The sequence below is a fragment of the Diceros bicornis genome, chromosome 32 (genome assembly GCF_020826845.1).
Source record: "Diceros bicornis minor isolate mBicDic1 chromosome 32, mDicBic1.mat.cur, whole genome shotgun sequence".
Lineage (NCBI taxonomy): Eukaryota > Metazoa > Chordata > Mammalia > Perissodactyla > Rhinocerotidae > Diceros > Diceros bicornis.
The window spans coordinates 8,122,123-8,144,724 of record NC_080771.1 but is presented as its reverse complement, the minus strand read 5'-3'; positions in this window follow the sequence as shown (position 1 = coordinate 8,144,724).

Here is a 22,602-nt window from a genome sequence, read left to right as displayed (position 1 = left end):
CTGAGAAGGGCTGCATCCAGGACCATGCACAGGGCAAAGGCCCCTCTTGTCTCAGCCTACATGTTCCCCTCAGGCTCCTAGGCCCCGCAGGTCCCTTTCCATGCATGAGACACAAGAACCTTCTGGGAGGCAGAGGGCCTTGGAGCTAGGATCCAGCCTCGGGAACTCTGACATCCGTGGGGAACAGGTCCTGACTTAGAGCAGTCTCCACAAACCCCTCTCCAGCCTCAGGCCAGCTCCCTGCTCCCCAAGTTAAGGCTCCACTGAGGCGCCCTCAGCCCACTCCAGCCACCCCATCCCATCTCTTCAATGGCTTTACCTTTTGCAAAAGATCACAAGAGCCTGTAACTTCAAACAGCTCCTGTTTGCAGCCCTGTTCACACTCCTGAAGCCAAGAATTACAAAGCATTCTTACCCGCTTGAAGGAGAAGACAGAAGGGAAACAAACTCTAACTAACATTCCAATGAGTTATCCTCCCGTATTGACTCGGACTTCTTCCTGTGTCTTCACGCAGTGATTTATTTTCTGAGTGCCCCAAACACGTTTTCTCTCCCAATAGTGGATAGTGTGATCGCTTGGAGGCGTCTGGTTGTGCATCCAAGTCAATTCCAGGAGTCTTTACTAAGCTCTCGCTAGATGCTTAAGACAGAGCAGAGGATATCCTGTGTGTATGGGGGTGGGGTGGGGATGTGATAAACAATCTTAACGTTAATGACTGCATTTTATTGAATTTCAATGACTCCGTCAACTGTAAAATGCATCATTATTTTATGTACGAAGAAAGTAAAAAGTCATTGCCAACTACAGTATGGACAGTGCTTCCTGAATTGCTTAGAATTTTTATTTCATACTGAATGAAAACGCTCTTTCATACTTATATAACCATAGATTTTTATCATAGATCATTCATTTGGACACATAAAAAGGAAAATATAAGTGAAATAAATTCCTGAACCATCTTCATATCCAGAGACCAAATTTTCTGAGCTCAGAGTCACTGATGTCTGTGTTTTCCTAAAAAAGTGCTGCGCTTTTGTCTTTGGGATTTTCTTCTAAACCATGACACCCTTGTGCGAATTTTTTGTTTTGGTGAGGAAGATTAGCCCTGAGCTAACATCTGTTGCCAATCTTCCTCTTTTTGTTGAGGAAGACTGGCCCTGGGCTAACATCCGTGCCCATCATCCTCTAGTTTATATGTGGGACGCCGCCACAGCATGGCTTGATAAGTGGTGCATAGGTCTGCACCCAGGATCCGAACCTGCTAACCCCGGGCTGCTGAAGCGGAGCAGGCACTTAACTGCTACACCACCGGGCCAGCCCCACTTATGTGAATTTTGATGCCCATGTTCAGGTAATGTCAATGATGCCATGATTGCTCCTGTCCAATGTTGATCCCAATTTCAATGATGTTAAAATGTGAAAAAGAAATGCTCATCTCAAAATTGATGAAATACAGTATGTATCTGGCCTCGCACAGAAGGACAGTTTTTCAACCAGGGCAGGTGGAGAGAAGAGAGAGAGACCTGGAGGCAGGCAGGCTGTGGTGAGAAGGAAGAGGAAACCCAGGTCTAGCCTAGCATGTTCTCAGTAAAGAGAGAGGTGAACACAGCCGTGTAGCTGGGTGGGTAGGGCTGCGCTCTGAGTTCCAGAAGCTTCAAGTCACTCTAAGGCCTCCCTCTGGGATGGGAAGATGGCTAGAGCCCTTGAATGTCTCTGGCTACTTCTAGCAACACCGGAAGCCCAAGAGGAAACGAGCAGGAAGCTGATGGTGGTGGGCCCCCAGAGCGGAGGGCAAGCAAGGCAAATGAGCATGCAAGAGGGCTCCGTCAAAGGGGTTGGCTAGAGTTTCCACTACAGGCAGGTGGGTTTCTTGGCTACGCCATGCTCATGCCCACTATCAGGCCTCTACTCATGCTGTTTATCCCACTTGGATGCCCTTGTGCATTGCCTTTTTTTCTCCAAGTACTGACATGGTGCCTTATACCATCATTAGAGAGTAACTTGGCTAGAGGCTTGCCCCCTAATAAAATATAGCTTCCTCAAGAGACTTTTCAACTTGCGTGCCACTGTCTCTCGCTCTCAGTGCCCCGTCGCCCTGCACTTGTCTTTAATTTCCTTGTTCTTGTATGGTCCTTCCCTCCCACCACAAGACCTTTGCACATGCTTATCCTATTGCCAGGACATCTCTTACTTTCCCTGCTTATCCTTCAGGTCTTGGCACAAGCACTGTCTTCTAGGGAAGGTTTCCCTGTAGCCTGAGAAGATCACCCCTTCCCCACAAGGGCTTTCCCTGTGCCGGATGACTCTCCTGCATAACTCTTGTCACAGTTGCAGTTTACATTTCTTCATGTGACTGCCTGACAAATGTCTGTATCTCCCCCTAGAGTGTTAGCTCCTACAGGGCAGGGCCTGTGTCCTCTTTGCTTCCCAGACCTGGCACAAAGTCTGCCCCTGGTTAAATGCTCTCTCTCCCTCTATCTTCATGTATATGAAGGATGAACGAATGAATGGATCCCTTATAGATGTATGAATAAATTAGAGCATGGGTGATAAGCATTAGAGGCAACTCTGGGTATAGCAAGAAGCAACATTAACCTCTGCTGAGAGTGCTATTGCCCGCCCGCCAGGTGTGGGTGACTATAAACCTGACATATGACCCTTGTAAGGGACCACAGAGCACCTGGTGAGCCCTTGGGAAAATTATACTGAGTGGCGTTGATTTGAATCATCCCTCTTCTTTCTTCCAGGCACTGCCATCTAAATTCCCGTCATGGGGCACTTTGTCTCTGAAAAACTGCCTCCCCTACTCCAACCTCTTGCCTTGAGCCCCACGATCATTTTCTGCCTGGTTTTGTCTCCTGATGACTCTGGGGTTATTCCTGGACTCTGCAGCTGCACTGGGAGCCCCCAAGTGGGCAGGAGGGGTCAGATCCTTCTTCTGCAGCCAGCCTGGCGCAGACACCTGGTAGGACATATACCGTCCTTGGAAGCGGGGCACCAGCTCTCCAGAGATGCTCCGTGTCTTTTCCCTGGGCTTCAGTTTTCTCTCCAATTGTTGAGTTAGTTTTTCTTCTTTTTTTATTTTTTAAAAGTGTGGTAAAATATACATAACATAAAATGTACTATCTTAAAATCAAGTACATTCTCATTGTTATGCTACCATCACCACCATCTATCCACAGAACATTATCATCTTGCAAAACTGAACCTCTGTACTCATTAAATACTAACTCCCCATTCCCTGTTCCCCTCAGCCCCTGACAACCACCATTCTACTTTCTGTCCCTATGAATTTGCCTACTCTAGGAACCTCATATAAGTGGAATCGTATAGTATTGTCTTTTAGTGCTGGCTTATTTCACTTAGAATAGTGTCCTCAAGGTCCATCCATATTGTAGCATGTGTCAGAATTTCCTCTCTGACTGAAGTCTGAATAATATTAAGGCTAAATATAAGGCTGAATAATCTTCCATTGTATGGATATACCACATTTTGTTTATCCATTCATCTATCGATGGACACTTGGTTGCTTCCACCTTCGGCTGTTGTGAACAATGCTACTGAGAACATGAGTGCCCAGATATCTCTGAGACCCTGCTTTCAATTCTTTTGTGTACACACCCAGAAGTGGAATTGCTGGGTCTTATCGTTGGAGGAACTGCCATACTGTTTTCCCTATTGCCCGCCCCATTTCACATTCCCGCTAACGATGTCCAAGAGTTCCAATTTCTCCGTATCCTTGCCAACACTTGTTATTCTCTGTTTTTCCCCAGTTTTACTGAGATGTAATTGACATACATCACTGTATGAGGTTCAGGTGTACAGCATAAAGGTTTGGTTGACAGTCATGCGTCACTTCATGATGAGGACTCGTTCTGAGAAATGCATCATTAGGTGATTTCGTCATTGCGTGGACATCAGAACATCACAGAGTGCACTTACACAAACCTAGACGGTACAGCCTACTACACACCTAGGCTGTGTGGTAGTAATCTCATGGGACCACCATCGTATATGCGGTCCATCGTTGACTGAAAGGTCATTACGCAGCACATGACTGTACATGTATTGTGAAGTGATTACCACAGTAAGTTTAGTTAACATCCATCATCTCATATAGATACAATAAAAAGAAATGAAAAAAAAGAAAAATATTTTTCTTCTTGTAATGACAATTCTTAGAAATTACTCTCAGGCCGGCCCCGTGGCTTAGCGGTTAAGCGCGCGAGCTCTGCTACTGGCGACCCGGGTTCGGATCCCGGGTGCGCACCGATGCACCGCTCCTTCGGTCATGCTGAGGCCGCGTCCCACATACAGCAACTAGAAGGATGTGCAACTATGACATACAACTATCTACTGGGGCTTTGGGGGAAAAAAAAAAGGAGGACGATTGGCAATAGATGTTAGCTCAGGGCCGGTCTTCCTCAGCAAAAAGAGGAGGATTAGCATGGATGTTAGCTCAGGGCTGATCTTCCTCACAAAAAAAAAAAAAAGAAAGAAATTACTCTCTTAACAACATTCATATCCGTCGTATAGCAGCGGTGACTATAGTCATCCTGCTGTACCTTACACCCCTAGTACCTATTTATCTTGTAACTGGAAGTTTGTACCTTTTAACCAGCTTACCCCAATTCCCCCTCCCCACCAACTCCCACCTCTAGTAACCACAAAGCTGATCTCTTTTTGTATGAGTTTGGGTTTTTTTTGTTTGTTTCTTTGTTTTTCAGATTCCACATATAAGTGAGATTATACAGTATTTGACTTTCTCTATCTGACCTATTTTACTTAGCATAATGCCCTCAAGGTCCATCCATATTGTCATGAATGGCAGGATCTCCTTATTTTTTAGGGCTGAATACTATTTCATTGTATACACCACATCTTCTTTATCCATTCATCTGTGAATGGACTCTTAGGTTGTTTCCATGTCCTGGCTATTGTAAATAATGCTGCTATCAACATGGGGTGCAAATATCTTTTTGAGTTAGTGTTTTCATTTCATTTGGATATATTCCCAGAAGTGGAAATGATGGATCATATGGTAGTTCTGTTTTTAATTTTTTGAGGAACGTCCATACTGTTTTCCATAGTGGCTGCACCAATTTACATTCCCACCAACAGTGCACGAGGGTTCCCCCCTGCCCCACATCCTTACCAGCACTTGCCATCTCTTGTCTTTTTGGTGATGGCCATTCTAACAGGCGTGAGGTGATATCTCACTGTGGTTTTAATTTGCATTTCCCCAAAGACTAGTGATGCTGAGCATCTTTTCATGGACCTGTTGGCCATTCATATGTCTTCTATGGAAAAACGTCTATTCAGGTCCTCTGCCTATTTTTTAATGGATTATTTGTTTCTTTGCTCTTGAGTTGCATGAGTTCTTTATATATTTTGGCTATTAACCTTTTATCAGATGTATGGTTTGCAAATGTTTTTCCCACTCTGTAGGTTTTCTCTTCATTTTCTTGATTGTTTCTTTTGCTGTGTGTGTTTTAATAGAAGCCATCCGAATGGGTGTGAGGTGTAATTTTTATTCTTGAACCAAAAGCCCCACCTCTAACTCTTCCTGGTGATAAAGGGATTTAACTCTCAGTGAAATTCAATAAATAATGCTTAAGCAGTTGCTATGGGCAGAGCTCTGCCAAGGGCTTTGGAGGCGGGGCAATGATGAAGAGCATGGATGCTGCCTCCGAATCCCCTGGGGCTGCCACTTCCCAGCCATGCCTGTCACTTCACCGCTCAGAGCCTCAGTCCGTCATCTATAACACAGAAATGACAATAATAGGGCCCACTTCATAGGATCATCGTGAAGATTAACTTATTTAATTTGTGTAGAGAGATCAGCATAGTGCCTGGCCTGTTCTTGTTCTTTTTATTATTCTAAATTATTCTTATTTCCTACTCAGAGAAGGCATAGCAAGACGCGTTTCCTCCTGACCACAAGGAACTAAGGACCCTCCGTGAGCACTCGGTCCCCTTGCCGCCCTGTCCCGGGGTCCTACCTAGCCTAGAAAGATAGGACCCAGATGTCATCTCTCTGGGTGATGGGAATATAGATTTCCTCTTTATACTTTTTTTCTGTTTTATAAGCTTTGAAAAATGAGCATAATTCTTTTATAATCATAGCTAAATGTTATAATAATTATGACATTTTAAACGAGCACAGACTTCTAGCTAAAGATGATAAAATGAAGTCATTTTTCCTCTACTGGTCTCCCTTAAAATCTACATAAAACAACCACAAATAAGTCAAAATAGAGGTAAATTTGGATTTTGATGGACATGTCTGCATCCCCAGAGCATCCCTCTTGTACTGGAAACAAGCTCGGCAGGTGGAGAGAGCTGACACATCTGTCATCAGACTTCAGGCGGGATCTGTTTTCTCTGAAAATAAGGTGCACCCTCCTGAATTAGAGGAGGGTGGTGAGAGAGAACAGAAGTGAGGAGCGGTGTCCAGAGAGGGTGGGGGCATCGCTGTGCATCCTGTGGGGCTAGAATGGAAGGGGAGGTGGACGTGGTGGGAAATCATGGGGGCAGGTGGTTTTCCTTGTCTGAGGTCTGACCTCCTCACCAAAGGAGACTGTAGAGGAGAGATGGGGAGAAGGGTGAGCGAGCAGCGGTCCCTGAGCTCCGTGCAGGGGGCCTGGGACAGAGTTACGTCAGCCTCTCCAGCGTGGAGAATGGAGGTGCCTCATGCCCTTGAATGCGGCAAATAGACTTAATGAGAAAAAACCCGAGACCACAACTCTGAATTAAAGTGTGGGCTTCCCCAGCCCAGCCTCTGGGCCCCCCATGCCTCCCACCCAGCAAATAACTGCCCTCATCTACAGAGGAGGAATAGTCAGAGAGGAGTCAGCATGCACCCTATGCATACACACTGAAACGCCAAAAAAAAAAGAAAATCAAACTCGGGAGGAGGGAAAGAAATATAAGCAAAAGCCACTGAAGAGCGAATATCACAAGAAGAATTATTCAACATATCAGAGGGGGAGTTGAACAAATGGTTACCCAGGGACTCAAAGAAATTATATACAGTATGGTCTTTCTACAAAAGGGACTCTGCGAGTTGATGAAAAGCAGAGTAGCAAGGCTCAGGGAAGAAATGGAAAGCAGAAGCTTTGCAGAGCCAAATACCACGTTGAAACCAACGACGACCAAAAAGGAAACATGACCAGAAATGCAGCCAGGGAGGCGGTGAACAGGCCAGAGAAAATCATAACAGTGAAGTGGAAGAGAAGACAAAATGTAAATCTAAAAATGGTAGAAGATGATAGAGACGGGAGACACAGGAGATCACACATACACAATATCGTCATCTGCTGTGGAGGGCATTGGGGAAGAAAGTCAAGTACAAGGGAAAAATCAAGACGGGCCTCAAACTTCTCCGTAGCAAATTTGCAGTTCATAAGACAACAGAGCAAGGTTTATGATACTCCTATTTAAAAAAATAAGACTCTCAAATTTACACGCAGCCAAATGAGCCTTCAAGTGTAAAGACAACAGATATTCTCAAGCATGCGAGAACTTAGTTCTGTAGGACCTACGGACCCTTCTTGGAAACTACAAAAAAGAAAAGAAAAGAGAGAAATGCTAAATTAAATCGAACCAACCTAGAGATGAATCAAATAAAGAAGAATTCTGGAGTGAAAAGTAAGAGAAAGGATTGGTGGGACTATTTACCCCATTTCAATACATAAACTCAGACTAAAGAACGTAGGCATGATGTGTACAGAAGAGAGTATGCGTGTTATTAACCTAAACTATAAAAACAATGATAACTATCTACAACTATGATACACAACTATGTACTGGGGCCTTGGGGAGAAAAAAAGAAAAAGAGGAAGATTGGCAATAGATGTTAGTGCAGGGCCAATCTTCCTCAAAAAAAAAATAATAATAATGATAACTAAAAAAAGATCAGTGGTATATTAGCTTGCTGGGGCTGCTGTAACAAAGTACTACAAACTGGGTGGCTTAAACAATCGAAATTTATTATCTCACAGTTCTGGAGGCTGGAAGTCTGAGACCGAGGTGTCAGCAGGGTTGGTTCCTTCTGTAGGCTTCTAGTGGTTTGCTGGCAATCTGGTGTTTCCAATGTCTGCCTTCGTCTTCACGTAGTATTCTCCCTGTGTGCATAAGTGTCTCTACGTCCAAATTTCTCCTTTTTATAAGGACACCAGTCGTATTGGATTAGGGCCCAACCTACTGACCTCATTTTAACTTGATTTCTTCTGTAAAGACCCTGTCTCCAAATGAGATCACATTCTGAGGTCCTGGGGGTTAGGACTTCAACACATGAATTGTAGAGGACAAAATTCAACCTATAACAAGTAAAGAGGAGAGAACTGGGAAGAGGGATAAGTGTGCACGCAGTTAATACGTACTATACAATGTTTAAATTTGTAGCTTAGGAAACAAAATGACTCTAAAATCAGAATGTTTGTAATCTTTTTTTCCTTAACTTTAAATAGGTCTTGGAACAAATAGATCTTGTAGCAGATGAATATTTAGCTGGAAGTTTTGCAACCCCTTCAAGTTTGCTTCCTTTTTCTATAAATTCAATTAAAATGGATTTCTTTTAATTTAAAAAAAATTGTAATTATAAAAAACTTTTAAATTTAAAGTGAGGAAGCAGACCCACGACAGATAATTCTAGCACAGCCTGAGAAGTGTTACGCCAGAGTAGTGGTTGTCCACCAGGGGTGGTTCTCAAACCTGGGGTGGGAGTGGGGGGCATTTGGCAATTTCTGGAAATCATTTTTGGTTGTCATCACTTGGGGAGTGGGATGCTACTGGTATCTAGTTGGTAGAGACCAGGGACACTGTAAACATCTTACAATGCACAGGACAGCTTTTCCCTTCCCCCCACAAAGAATTATCCAGTCTAAAATGTCAGTAGAGCCAAGGCTGAGAGAGCCTACACTAGTAGGATGGACATCCAGCTGCAGAAAAGAGGGGAACTCCAGTTTTGACTAAACACCGCCCAGGATTCATTTACGTTCGTCATCGGTGACTATGCTGTGTCAGCGATTTTTAGGAATTTTTAGTTTAAAAAGCCCACTGGGATCGGGCACTGCTTATCCCAAAAGCATCATCTCTAATGGATCATTGTAGGCACCGTGTCAAGCAAATAGGGGAGAAACTTAGGGCAGGGAGAGTTTTCTGGATGGTTCTGGGCGGTACCAGTGGGCAGACCACAGGCCTAGAGTTCTGATGAGGCCACTCTCTGCGGGCACCCTTGACCAAGACACCTCACTCCCACTGTCTCCTGTTTTGCCAGCCCTCATGCCCCCCAAACTCCCGCAGACTCTCTCTGTGCCCCTACATCAGTTCCTGAAGCCCCCTGCTTGCTTGCCTCATCCTAGGAAGTCGCTCTCTGGGAACTTGGCCCCAAGTCCCCTCCCCTGGCTCTGCCCCAACTTGGCCATCTCTCTCGAGTGCCTTTGAAGATTTCCGGCTTCTCCAGTCCGGAAGCCGCATGCGGGGTCAGGCGTTTGAGCCCGCTAATCACTCCGTTCTGCCGGTGCCCGAGTGCCACGAAGCCTCTTTTCATGCCTATTTAGAGCCTCCGAGGGGCTTTCAAGTGCTCTTTGATAAATCAGCATAAGTGTTATTCTGGCCACTCCAGCGCGGTACCCGCTCGAGCCCTCCCCGGCTCCGGGCAGCTGCTCCCCATCACTGCATTTCGCCAGCGACGGTAATTCATTCCACTCGAGCTGACGAGCTTAGTTCCCATTTATTTGCACATTATGAGCTGTGTCACTTCACTTACCCACTAGACAGTAAATGGTTTGAAAAACGCAACTGTAACAAATATTCAGGAAAGGATGAGAGAGAGGGGAAAAAGAGAGAGAGAGAGGAGGGAAATTAAACCTCTGAATTCAGAGTCCAGAAAACCCAGATAATGAATAAATAATGCTCTTGAATTATCTCAATTGGCAACAGCATTTGGGATGTCACAGAAACTTCCAAGGCTTCCTCAGAAATAAATCTCATTCTCTCTCTCTCGGCTCTTGAGCCTGAATTCTCTGAAAGAGGGTCTAAAGCAAATATCTTCTCAGGTCAGGAAAATAATTAGGCTGTGGTGTCGGCTTTTACCTTTGAAATCAGAGAGGCCTGGGCTCTGTTTTCTCCCTTGCCTTTTGGAGGCCAGGGGCCCCACGCTGCAGCCCCACTCTCCTCGTGTTGAGAAGGCTGACTTTCAGGGAAAGTGAGGCAGCCCTGAAAGATAATGCATCTTTTTCTAGAAAAAGCTTATACAAATCAGGACTTAAACCCAAGTCTTCTAAAACCCTGGTGTGACTCATTATTAATGCTTGTCTATACAGCACCTTTATGGGTAAGATAAAAAGCTGCCTCCTTCCCCCGAACTAGTAGCTAGGATATGGCTTGGCTAGCCGATGGTGACTTGTGTGAGGAGAAGGTGCCTCTTCCTCTGGGCAGATGCAGCCTCATGCTAGGGCACGTGTTTGGTATACACAGTGTGGGCTAGGTTTTAGCCTTGCTCATGCCCCTACCAGGAAGTCTTTGGGCAGTGCACATCCTGCACAACCATACATGAAAACTTGCCATGGTAATCTGGGAGAGTCTGCTCCCTGTGGGGAGTGGGTACCAGAATGTTCAAGGCTATAAATAGGTTTTATCTGGGAAGATGGTAGCATGTGCCAAAACCAAGAACTGAAGCAGGATGGGAGGGAGGCTACAGAATGGAAGGGCTGGTCTCCAGAGGGTTGTCTGCGCCCAGGCTGCTTCTGACACCAACTCATCAGTGGATTAATCGTGACTTTGCCTCCCAACAGCTGTGTGACCTTGGGCAACTTATGCCCTCTGAGACTCAGGTTCTCATCTATAATATGGGATAATACCATTCACATCGTTGTAGTGATTAGATGAGAAAAATGTATATAAAGTGCCCAGCAGAAGGCCTGGAAGTAAATGCCCAGTAAACAGTAATTATTAATATTATCAGCAGCAGCAGCAGCTGCCGCCTCAAACTTGTCCCATCCCCTCCTAAATCTGTGAATCTGACCATCCTGTCTCTCCCCTTCTCATTCCCTGGTTATCCGTTATCCTCTAGGGATTCCTCCTTGGCTTTGGAAACACCAACAATCGTTGGGTAGGCAGAGACAATGCCTTTCTCTATTTTCCGTGGAGCACTTTAATTTCTATTTCAAGCGCCACTCCACTGGGTGGGTGGGAACTTGATCTCGACCACTTTGGAATCCTGCCCTCCACGCTCCTGTGGCTGGGTCAGTATTGCTGAGTGCTGAGTTATCAAACTGGTGGGCTCTGCAGTCCACAGATGTCCCTGCCAAGGCTTTGGGGCGGATACTGTGAGTTGCCTGCTCTACAGCCCCTCTCTTTACCTTTCTTCAAATTATCATTATCAAGTCTGAAAATGTTGAATACACGCTCACATCAAAATGTCCCCTGGGAGGCTTTGGGGGAAGTTTTTTTCTCACCTTACCAAAAGAGGAGGGCAAGCCAGCAGTTATCTATTTCACAGTCTCTAGCCTTCCCATTTCGCGTTGGATATTGTAGTGTGAAGACGTGATGGTTGGGGCTGCTGCAGCCAACTTGCAACCATGAAGAAAACACCAAGAGAATCTTATAGAAGCTGACCTAGAGCCCTGACACCACTGAGCTGCCAAACCAATAACACTGGGTAGACCCAAGTCAAAGGATGTGGGTTCAGTTAGTTGGATAAGATCAGTCTTCCTGAGTCAACAAGCATATACTACAGGGTGCTGGGTGCTGGGTGCTGGGTGCTGGGTGCTGAGTGTTATATTAGATCCAGAGATAAGGAAGGAAGAAAGACCATCAAAATGACTTTCCTCATCACAACATCTGTGCAGCTAAAGGACATCTTAAGCTTGCAAACTTCTCTACAGCTGGTCTTCCCAGGACTGGGTTCCAGCTTCAATCTGGTGGTTTGCACTGGGGCAACTTATTAAAGGGATTCTGACTTTAGTTTCCATTTATGAAAAATGAGGACGGTTAAACCCAGCTCCTAGGGTTCTTATGGGACGATGGCTACAAAGAGCTGAACACACTCAGCAGTTAGTTCCTGAGAGGTTCATGGTTTGACTACTGCAATTAGTAATAAAGATCGCTGCCTTGGAGTCAGGAGGGGGTTACTGGGACCCCCTTCACAGTCATGCCTAGTGCCCTCTGCCTGGGCCCACGTCTGGGGGTCTGGGGTCTCAGGGCCCAAATGGGCCTCACACAGGGATTCCACATCCTTGTGATGGAGGCGCTGGAGGGAAATTAATTCTCTCATTCGGGGCCCTCCTTTCTATTACCTATTCATCAAAAATTGCCCAGCGTTTGTGCATTTTTCATTACAAGAGTCAACATTTGCCACGTTAATAAAGCAAGGGGCTGCTTTTCTCCTCTCGGAAATAGAATGTGTAACGACATGGCCCCTTTGATGTTTCTCAGCCAATACAATATGTATCTGAATGAGGATGAAAGCCAGCCGGTTAGGGCTGGGCTGGGCGCCGGGGCGCTGTGATGTAGTGGAACCAGGGAGGGGGCGCCGTGGGGTCTCTGGAAGAGGCGCAGCAGAGCAGGGAGGGGGCCGGGCTCTGAGGAGGGGCCCCGCTCCCTGTGGCCCCCTCCCCACCCCGGCCCATGAGAGAGAGGCCTCGCTGGGGCAAGAGAGGTAGCTCGGAGGATTCCTTCACCCTCTGGCGTAGCCCCATCGTGGTAAATTGTGGCATCCACAGGCCGAGAGGTTGACATGGGGTGCCCGAGGAGGGTACAGAAGCCCAGTTCCAGGACCAAGGGTGGGAGTGGAGTTAGTTGCAGGGTCAACTGACGGTGTCTTGGAAGGAGGATTGTCAGGGGAAGAAGAGAATCGCCTTCCTCTCGGGGTTGTGCGTGTGTTACACGGGACCGTGGACGTGCACGTGCTCTGGGACGGGGATGCACGTCTGCTGAGATGGAATTGTTTTTGTCGTCAACAGCAGCTTCATGTCCTGAACACCTCTGATGCCAGCGCTGTGGGAGGCGCTCGGGGAGATGGACTGGTGGGGCTCTCCCGGCCCTCGTCCCCACGGAGCTGAGAGTCTAGTAGGGGAGAGGCTCCATCACGAGGCTTGAGTATCAAGGATCCATTCAGAGTCTGGGTGGCCCTGGGAGCCGGGCCACAGTGCAGGTGGACAGACGCGCCAGAGGACACAGCAGGCCTGAGTCTGGCTCCTTGTGGCTCCAGCTTGCTTCAACGAGCTCACTGTAAAGGCCCCTCATCGTCTCTCTAGAAGGTTCTGATATAGTAAGGACTGTGGACAGTCAGGGTGGAAGGAAGGAACCCGAGAGCTCCGAGAGAGGCCGTGGGCAAGTGAGAGAAGCTAGAGTTGTTGTCTGAAGGCCTCGGCATGGGCGCCTTTGGGAAAGTCTTTTCACCATGTTGAGCCTCAGTTGTCTCGTCTGTAAAACGGAGCTCCTGTTACCCACTGATGCCCAGCCTGACTCACAGGGGTCCGTTGAGGTCACGTGTGTACAAGAGGCCAGAGGAGCCGTCAAGATAGCTGATGGCAGAGCCAGCACCGCCACTCTGTAGCTGAGCCCTGGGTTCAGCCCGGGGTCAGCAACGTGGGATGGCGACAGGACCTTTCTGCCAGCACTGCTGTGAGGGGTCAGAGGGTCTGTACACAACGTGCCCAGTGCCGTTCCAGGCACGAGGTCCCCCTCTGCTCTAGGGGCTCCACCGTGTGAGGAGAAAGGCCGTGAACCGTATACAAAGGGGTGCAGTGGGCAGGCTGACCACGTGTCTCCCGCTTCCATCTGCTGTCCCAGTGCAACTACTAACAGACCCCCCTTTCACTCTCGAAAGACTTCTGGTTTGGAAGGTAAATCCTACACCCACCTTCACTCAGAAGAAAATTAAAGACAGCAAAGAATGACCTGGAGGAGCATCGTTAGATGGGCCAGAAAGACCACTCAGAGGGCGTGATGCTTTCACTAAGATCTGAATGAAGGGAAGGAGTCAGCCAGGTAACAATCAGGTGAATGAGCATCAGGTGAGCAGCAAGGGCAAAGGCCCTGAGGCAGCACCATGCTTTGGGTGTGGGAGGAGCAGGAGGGCTAATAACGTAGTTGAGCAGAGGAGAGAGTGGTGCGAAAGGAGGGCCCAGGGGTAGGCAGAGCCAGATCACAGAAGGCCTGGTGGGCTTAGGGAAGGAAACTTGACTTTTGTTCTCTAGGTCAGAGCAAGCTTTCTCTGTCAAAGGCCACACAGTAACTAATTTAGACCTTGCATCTCATAAGCTCTCTGTTGCACCTACTTGCCTATTCAACAACACTGTGGTAGCACAAAAGTAGCCACGGACAATATGCAAACAAATGAGTGAGACGGTGTTCCAATGAAACTTCATTTATGAGAACAGGGAGCGGGCCAGATTTGACCCCAGGACATAATTTGCTGACCCTGCTCTAGGGAATGGGAGGCCGTGCATGGATTTTAAGCAGAGGCCTGACCATGGTGTGACCTGATCTGATTTACGTTGTTAAGGGAATCTCTCCAGTTGCTCTGAGGAGAATGGATGGCAGTGGATCAAAACGGATACTGTTTAAAACACTACTGCAGAAGTCCAGGCAGGAGCGGGTGGCGCCCCGGACCAGGAGCTTGCAGAGGAGATGGAGAGAAGGGACGGATCTGGGAGCTGTTTTGAAGGGAAGCAGCCCAGAAGGGTTATCAGTGAGCTTTGTAACTGTGAAACGGGGGCCGAGCGCAAGCTGTGATTGTCGGCCCCGTGGTCTGCACCTCTTTGCTCCTCAAAGGGGCTGACTAGCCCGGCGGCCACCAGGCCCATACAAGAAGCTTTGCAGAAATTGCCTCCTCTGTTCAGATCACTTACAAAAGCCCCGGCTGCAATTATAAAGCTTCATAGCTGTGCGGCACCCATAAAAAGAGGTAATTTTAATATTTGGTTCAACTTCAAAGCGGTAACTTAGAATTATATATACCCCATTAAAATATAATATTTTTCCCCCGAACTAATCAAATGGCTAAATCAATTGTTGGTGGATTGCCAGTGGCCTGAGGATCAATGGGAATAGAAAATGTATTCTATATTCTTGTTACATAGAGTTAGAGCACATATTTTATTAACGTTCATCCTTTAGAGACCAGATTTGTGTGTTCGCTAAAATAAACACTACAGTCTTTAAGGCTGGCTTGGATGGAGAGGCAGAAGTGTAAGGGCAAAGAATCCTTCTCAAGGAAGCAGCCACTGCAGAGTCCTTGTGGGGTGACGGGAAGTGCCCGGGGCTCAGATCCGGGGACCTAAGTTTTGCATCTACCGCTCATGTATTGAATGACTTTGAAATATGTCTTTTCTCTTCGTATTCTCCCCATCTGTCAAATGAGGAGTCTGGACAAGATTGGTGAAGGTAAATAGGTTTTGTGCTTAGTAGACACTGCGTGGAGCCTTGCATGGGGAAGGATTCTGAAACCATGGCTGGGTTCAGAGGGAGGGAATGCTGCAGTTGATTAGTAATGCCTGCCATGAGCATGGGTGAGGCATCCTGCAAGCCAGGTGTTTGTGATCCCTGCACTAAATGGATTCTAAGGTACCTTCTGTTCTAACAGGTTGAGTAAAGGTCTATGTGTCTGAGCAGATAGTCTCCTCTAAGACTCATAGGGCCTTCTCAGGCCTTCCATGTATGATCTCTCACCCTTCCCTATGACCAGCTTTGGCTGGACTGGCACCTCACTGAGAACAATAGATTCCATACTCTGTGTCCAGTAAGTCAGTTGTTAAATATCAATGATGCTTCCTGTGCGCCAGGCACTGCAGATTTAAAGGTCCATGAGCCATGGCTGCAGCCTCATGTGAGCATGGACTATGGAGAGGGGCATCCAATTTACAGAAGGACCAACAACCAACATAAAGCACTGAGTTAACCTGTATCTCCCTGAATTTTCCATCCACGCCAGCAGAAGAGGGTGGGTCACTCCCCTCGTCTCCTGAGTCTCTCTCTTCCCTTGGTGAGCTGTCACCTCCCCCTTGGCAGTTGCATTGTTCAGTTGCAAGCAACACTGACTGACCTAGGCGACAAAGGCATGGATTGGAAAGCTACAGGGGAGAGCTCACTGGGTTGATGGGAAGGCTAGAACACTGACTCAGACAAAGGCAGCTCTAGGAGTTTAGGGTGGTGAGGGGCACTGACCTTGAAACATCTTCCACTCGAGATTCTGTGTCCTGGGAGAGACAGTCCGGTTGACCAACCTCGGGCTACATGCTCTCTTCTTGGTAGGGTGCTTCAAGAGGTCTTGATTTACAGACCCACACAATGGAGGAGAGAGAAGATCACCAAAGAAGACAGGAGAAGGGGGAAATGGGTGTGGGAGGTCAAAACCAGAACATAACTGGAGGAACAGCCCTGCACATTCTTCTGCTTGGGCAGCCAAGATGAACCTCCTCTAACCTGGATCAAGGGTCCGCGTAGGCCGCTCTTCTGCTGTTTTCTGATGGCAGAAGCTGGGTCTCTGGACACACCCACTATACTAGTTTCCTGTGGCTGCTGTAACAAATTACTGTAAATTGAGTGGCTTAAAACAACAGAAATTTATCTTCTCACCGTTCTGGAGGCCAGAAGGCCAAAACTAAGGTGTTGTCAGGGCTGTGTTCCCTCCGGAGGCTCTAGGAGAGAAGCGTTCTTTGCTTCTTCTACGTTATGGTGACTGTTGACATTCCTTGACTTGTGGCTGCATCACCTCCCTGGTCAAATTGTCTTTTCCTCTTCTGTCTGTGTCTTCTCTTCTGTCTGTGTTTTCTCCTCTTCCATCTGTCTCAAATCTCATTCTGCCTTTCTCTTATAAAGACACTTGTCACTGGACACTTGCCCATCTGGATTTTCCAGGAGGATGTCATCATCTCAAGATCCTTAACTTAATTACATCTATAAGCTTTTTCCAAATAAGGTCACATTCTCGGGTTCTAGAGAGTAGATCATGGGCGTATCCTTTTGGGAACCACCAGTCAGCCCACTGTACCTACACCAACATTATTCTTCCCCATGATCTGTCTACTTCTTCCATGATGCCAGGGGTGGAAGGCATTCTTCTCTTTTTCTAAATTCTTTTTATGAGTTTTCTATTCTGGGTAAACATGTTTTGTTAGCATTTAAAATTATCCACAGTTCCTATTGTGTGCTGGGCATTTTTACATGCAAGATTTATTTTGATCCTTACAATAATTCTTCAGTAAAGAGAATTGCTCCCTGGTCTCCTAGTCCCTGTGCCTCCAGAGAGTGTGTGAAGGGATGGGGCTGGGATCTGCACTCGGTTCTCTTTGGCTGTCATACCTGCACACTTTCCACTGTAACCAACTCCTATTTGAGTTATCTTTGCTGTTTCTTTTTGTCCATTTCTTTAAGAAACTTGAGGGAAATCCCCTGAAGACTTGGGAAGAGGACATTATGAGTGGCACCCTTCGATGTCCCAGCTAAAATTGCCACTCGCGCCCAAAAATGGCCTGCATGTGCAGTCTGAGCTGGAACCCTTGGAGTCTCTTCTTTCTCACCATGAGCTCAAAGGCCTCATTTGTGGGTGGCCTACCCTTCCAACAGGTCATTCCATGTTCTCCCAGAAGCTCTTTGGGACCCACAAATGCATTTCCTGGTAGATCCTCCAGAGTTTATCTGGAAAAGTGGGAGCCTGGACCCCTGCTGAAGGCTGGCCTTCCTTCCAGTCCCAAGTGGCTGGCTGTTAACCCTTCAGTGCAGAAGAACTGAACTATAGGCCTCCATTTCCCCCTGCAGTGCTGCAACCAGGATCCACAATTAAAACTCTGCCTGTGCACGGATTTATGGCCCTGGGCTGTGCATTCACACCATAAGCAGAGCTGTCTTACCAGTTATCTCACCCTGAGGACTTGGGGGACTATGGACCCCTGAACCCCAGTGGTGATGGAAGTGTAAAAGGTTGAGCAGTGCAAAGCCAAAAGACCTTCCCAGAATTGGAAATTGCCCAACTATGAGCCAATGGCTTCCCTTAGAACTTGAACTCTATTAGCAAATATCTAGTCAAACATTTCATATTCCAGATAGAGAAACTGAGGCCCAGGGGAGGGCAGAGACCTTCCCAAAGCCCCACAGAACTCACATCAGGCTCCTTTCCTGGGTGCTTCCCCTGACACCCCAAGTGGAGGGTGGAAAGGCCAGATGAGCGAGAGCCCCTGCAGACAGCTGGGGAAAGGAGCCCACCAATTAGTCTGGGAAAGTGACAAGCACGTGAAAAATGACCGAGGGAAGAAACCTAGACATTTCACAAGGAAAATTACACTTCCTCACAGCCTCACCATGTTCCCCAGAAAGGATCCGGCCAAAACATCTTGGAGAACTCACGACAAGTGGGGACCCCGTCAAAGGCAGTGTTTAAGTGTTTTCACCTGGGGAGAGATTTTGTTTTTCAACTTGAAAAATAAGAAGGATCAACTTCATGGCTCAAAGGAAATGCCTCCCTAAAGGAGATCAGTTGTGTTTGCAGAGAAGCATTCATTCATTCATTCATTCTCTCATTCATTCATTTAATAACATTTTCTGAGTCTTATTATGTGCTAAGAAGGAAAGATACAACAGTATACAAGAAAGACATGAGGATGATGATGGTGACGATGATGACGGAGATGGTGGTGGAGGGGATAATGATGGTAATATTATTTAACTTCTATTCAGAGTGCCCCAGGCCCCCTGCCATGCTCCTTCACTGATTATCTCATAGTATTTTTGCAACAAGCCTGTGAGGTAGGGCATTTTATTAGCCCCTTCTTACAGATGAGGAAACTGAGGCACAGAGGTGTTCAGGAACTCTCCAATAATACTCATTTAGAAACTGATGGAGCCACGTTTTGACGCAACCAGTCGGTTCTGATGAGGAAGACAGACGAAAACCAACTTGTCTCTAACAATAAATATGTCATCACAAACTCTGATGACTTCCACTAAAGACAAGCACAGCTATTTTATGAGACTGTGAAGTGAAGACTTCTTTGCATAGGGGTTTTAGGGAAAACCTGAAGGGCGAGTAAGAGTTGGTTCAGCAAAGAGGATGGGGAGAAGGTAATTTGGGTTTTTTAAACGAACACTGAAATCCTTTCTTTCCATTTGAATTCCACATAAGACTCTGTAGAATAACACAGGATAGGAGCAGAGCCTGCAGAGGGGAGCCCGGGGGCCCTCCAGTCCTCTGGTCTCCTGACCCTCTTCCCTAGTGCCTCTCTCCCTGTCCCGCAGGAACTGGAAACTGCAGAGAAGGCAGTGTGGGACCCCCCCAGCCTGGAGCTTGAAATTTCAGCCAGGGCTGGTCTGCACCTGGGGCTTATGAACAGTATGAGAGATGATGAGTGGTCAGAGCCATCTCTACCAGCCTGACATTGGTGTTGGCTGCAGCCAGCAGGGTGTTTGGTGGTTTCTCGCAGTGGTGAGCAGTGAGGACGTGAAAGGTAGTGTGTAACAGCAAGACACAGCTTTTGGCGTGAAAGGCAATCACTGTTGCTCCCCTCCACCGTCCCAATCTGGCCCCACTACTTGAGCTTCCCAGATGGACCCAGCAGACCTACTGGACTGTTACTGGCCCTCAGTATATGCCTTTTATTTGCTCCCACCTCCAGGCCTTTGCCTGGACCATCCCTTCCACCTGGATAGCCAATTTTTTCCCACAATGCCATTCCACTCACCTCCATCTTTCCCAAACTGACACATCATCCAAGACTCGGCCTGACTCCCCTGGTCCTGCCTTGAGCTCCTCCGGAAGGAAGCGTTGGTGCAGCTGGAAGGAAGCGTTGGTGCAGCTCATCTGAGACACACGGGGGAGAGGATACATTGGGGTGGAAGGAGCCCAGAGGCTGATGGCCCACATTCGTCGATATGCCTCTGTCAAAGGCTGGCTGGTGACACTGGGCGAGTCCCTGACCTTCGCAGAGCCACACTTCTCCCATCTATAAAAGAGGGACAGTAGTGTCTCCTTCACAGGTGCCTTTGCTGGTGGCTCCTGGATGTGTGATAATCTCTGCCTGTGGACCATTGGGTGGTGCCAGGCAGGGACCACATCTGAAATGCTCATCCCCGTGGGTATTGGCTATGCCCATTGTGGCCAATATCCCCTTCTTTGGGGAATCCACTCCTCCCCCAGACAACTCTCTAAAGTCAGATCCCCCTGCCTCCCAAGATTTATTAGCCTGTGTCTCAAGGACAGAGTGGCCATAGACTGGCTTGAAAGAGTGGATGGGCCCAATCAGATTCCTGCGCCTGGTAACAACCACGAGGAAGGAGGGATACTGAGTTAAGAAGTGATGAGGGAGATTCAGGCCAGAGTCACAGGGCACAGCATGAGACCTGGAAGGCACTGGTGGAGGACAGAGGAAAATGGAGCAGAGACACGTGGAAATGCCTGAGGGGAAGACCACACATAACCTGAAGGAGAGTAAGAGGGTGAAAGAGTAAAGCCTCCTTCCAGCCCACTGGCTGTTCCCACTACAATAGAGCCACTCAGTTTCTTAAGCAAAGCCGCTCTGGCCAGGGTCTGCCACTGCCTGGCAGGGGAGTGTAAAGGAACAAATGACTTCCGCTTCTCTCACCACCATATCACAGAGGAAGGCCTTGGGGGTCAGTAGCGCGCCTGTTTAGGAAACAGCAATGGCTAACACTAAACAGTAAATGGCTAATTGCTGTGCTGGGCACCCTTCTGTGTGTCCCTTCTCAGAACAGCCTGTGAGGCAGATACCATCACTCTCCCCATTTCACAGATGAGGAAACTGAGGCACAGAGTGGTCATGTGACTTGCCTCATACGGCACAGCTAAAGGAGTGAATGACCTGAGATTGGAACCGGAATAGCCTTCTCCAGATACTCTGAACTTTACCACCATGCTATCCTGTCAGCTAACAAAAAGCAATGAAAAAGAGATATGAGCCCATTCATAAGAGACTCAAAAATAGTAAACAGCCCAACAAGAAATGGGCAGGGGTTTTATGAAGAAGAATACAAAACTTTTCAGAGACACAAAAGCCTTGAACAATACACATATAATGATCCTCCTAGGGGAAAAATTTTAATATTATAAAGTTGTCAATCCTGTCCATCATGATTTAGAAGTTTAAGACAACCTAAATCACAAAGGTTTTTCTTAAGAAATTTGATAACACGATTCTAAGGTGTCCCTGGAAGACTTAATGGGAGAGAAGAACCTGGAAGTTTTTAAGAAAAAGAGGATAATTAGGGGGAATTTGCTTATTCCCATGTTTGGGGGCATATTATGAAGCCATGGTACTTAAAATAGTGTGACATTGGCTTTTGAACAACAGAGAGATAAGATATGTGCAATTAAATACTTGCCATATGATAAAGGAGGTGTTTCATATAAGTGAAGAAAAATATATCATGTATATCAAAATTAATTCCAAATGGATTCCATATTTTCATGTAAAAAGTGAAACTATGATTTCCTCTCAAAAATGCATAACCTGAATTTAATCAAAGGGAAACATCAAACAAAGTCGGATGAGGGACCTTTTACATAATGATTGGCCTGGAATGTTCTAGCTGTCAGCAGCAAGGCAGGCAGAGGGAGAAGGAAAAGGTCACAGAGCCAGGAAAAGGGACCGGGGGTGTGGGGTGGGGCAGCACCAGCACCCACTGCAGAGGGACGGCTGGGTGGTGCAGAAGGTGGGATGCCACACAAGGGAGAGTGGACCCTGGAAGGAAGGTTCTGGGAGCAGCCTGTGCTGCCAACAGGAGGCCTGGTCCTTTGCCTCCCTGGTTTTCTGAACTCTTCTCAAGTGATACATCCCTCAGTGGAACATTGTGTGAGCTCCGAAAAGCATATTTGTGAAGAACTTTTAACCACGTTAAAACAGATGTTAAATATAATGTTAAACAAAAACACTGCGTAATGTTTACTGTGTGCCAGGTACTATTCTAAGTCCTTTTGGACTTATCCCTCACATCTACCCTATGAGGCAGGTACTGTCATACGCATTTAAATTCGAGGAAACTGAAGCAGGCACCAAGTGGTCAGGTGACCCGACTAAAGTCACAAGGCTGTGTGTGCCAGGGCTGGGACGTGACTACAGGTGGTTGAAGCCCAGAAACTGCACTTGTAGCCACCGTGCTCTACTGCCCCTGTGTAAATCCAGTAATACGACCAGGAACAAGACTGAGGGATGCTCAGGGAGTGCCCAACTTGCCCAGAAGGTGGGATTATGCGTATTTGTTTTCTGGATGTATTTGTTCTTCGCTGAACTTTCAGAACATTCTATGGTAAGTCGGCATTCTTTTTACAATGGGAAAAATTCAACGACTAAATAAAAATATTCTCGCCACCCCTCTAGTTTATTCCGTGGGAATCAGATCTTGGCTACTCCGAGTCCGTGCTGACCTCAGTCCTCTCTGAAATCCCACACCCCTTAGGGCTCTCCCTGTGCTGCTAAGGACTTCATTGTTGGCTAAGCAGTTGGTGGGTTAGAGTCATCGCTAGGACATTGCAAGTTCCTTGGGATGGTCTGTACTTGGTTTTCTGGGGAATATGCAGGTAGGTGCTCACATCTCAAGACTTTCTTGATTGATCACCTTTTGTAAGATAGTAAATTTGCTTT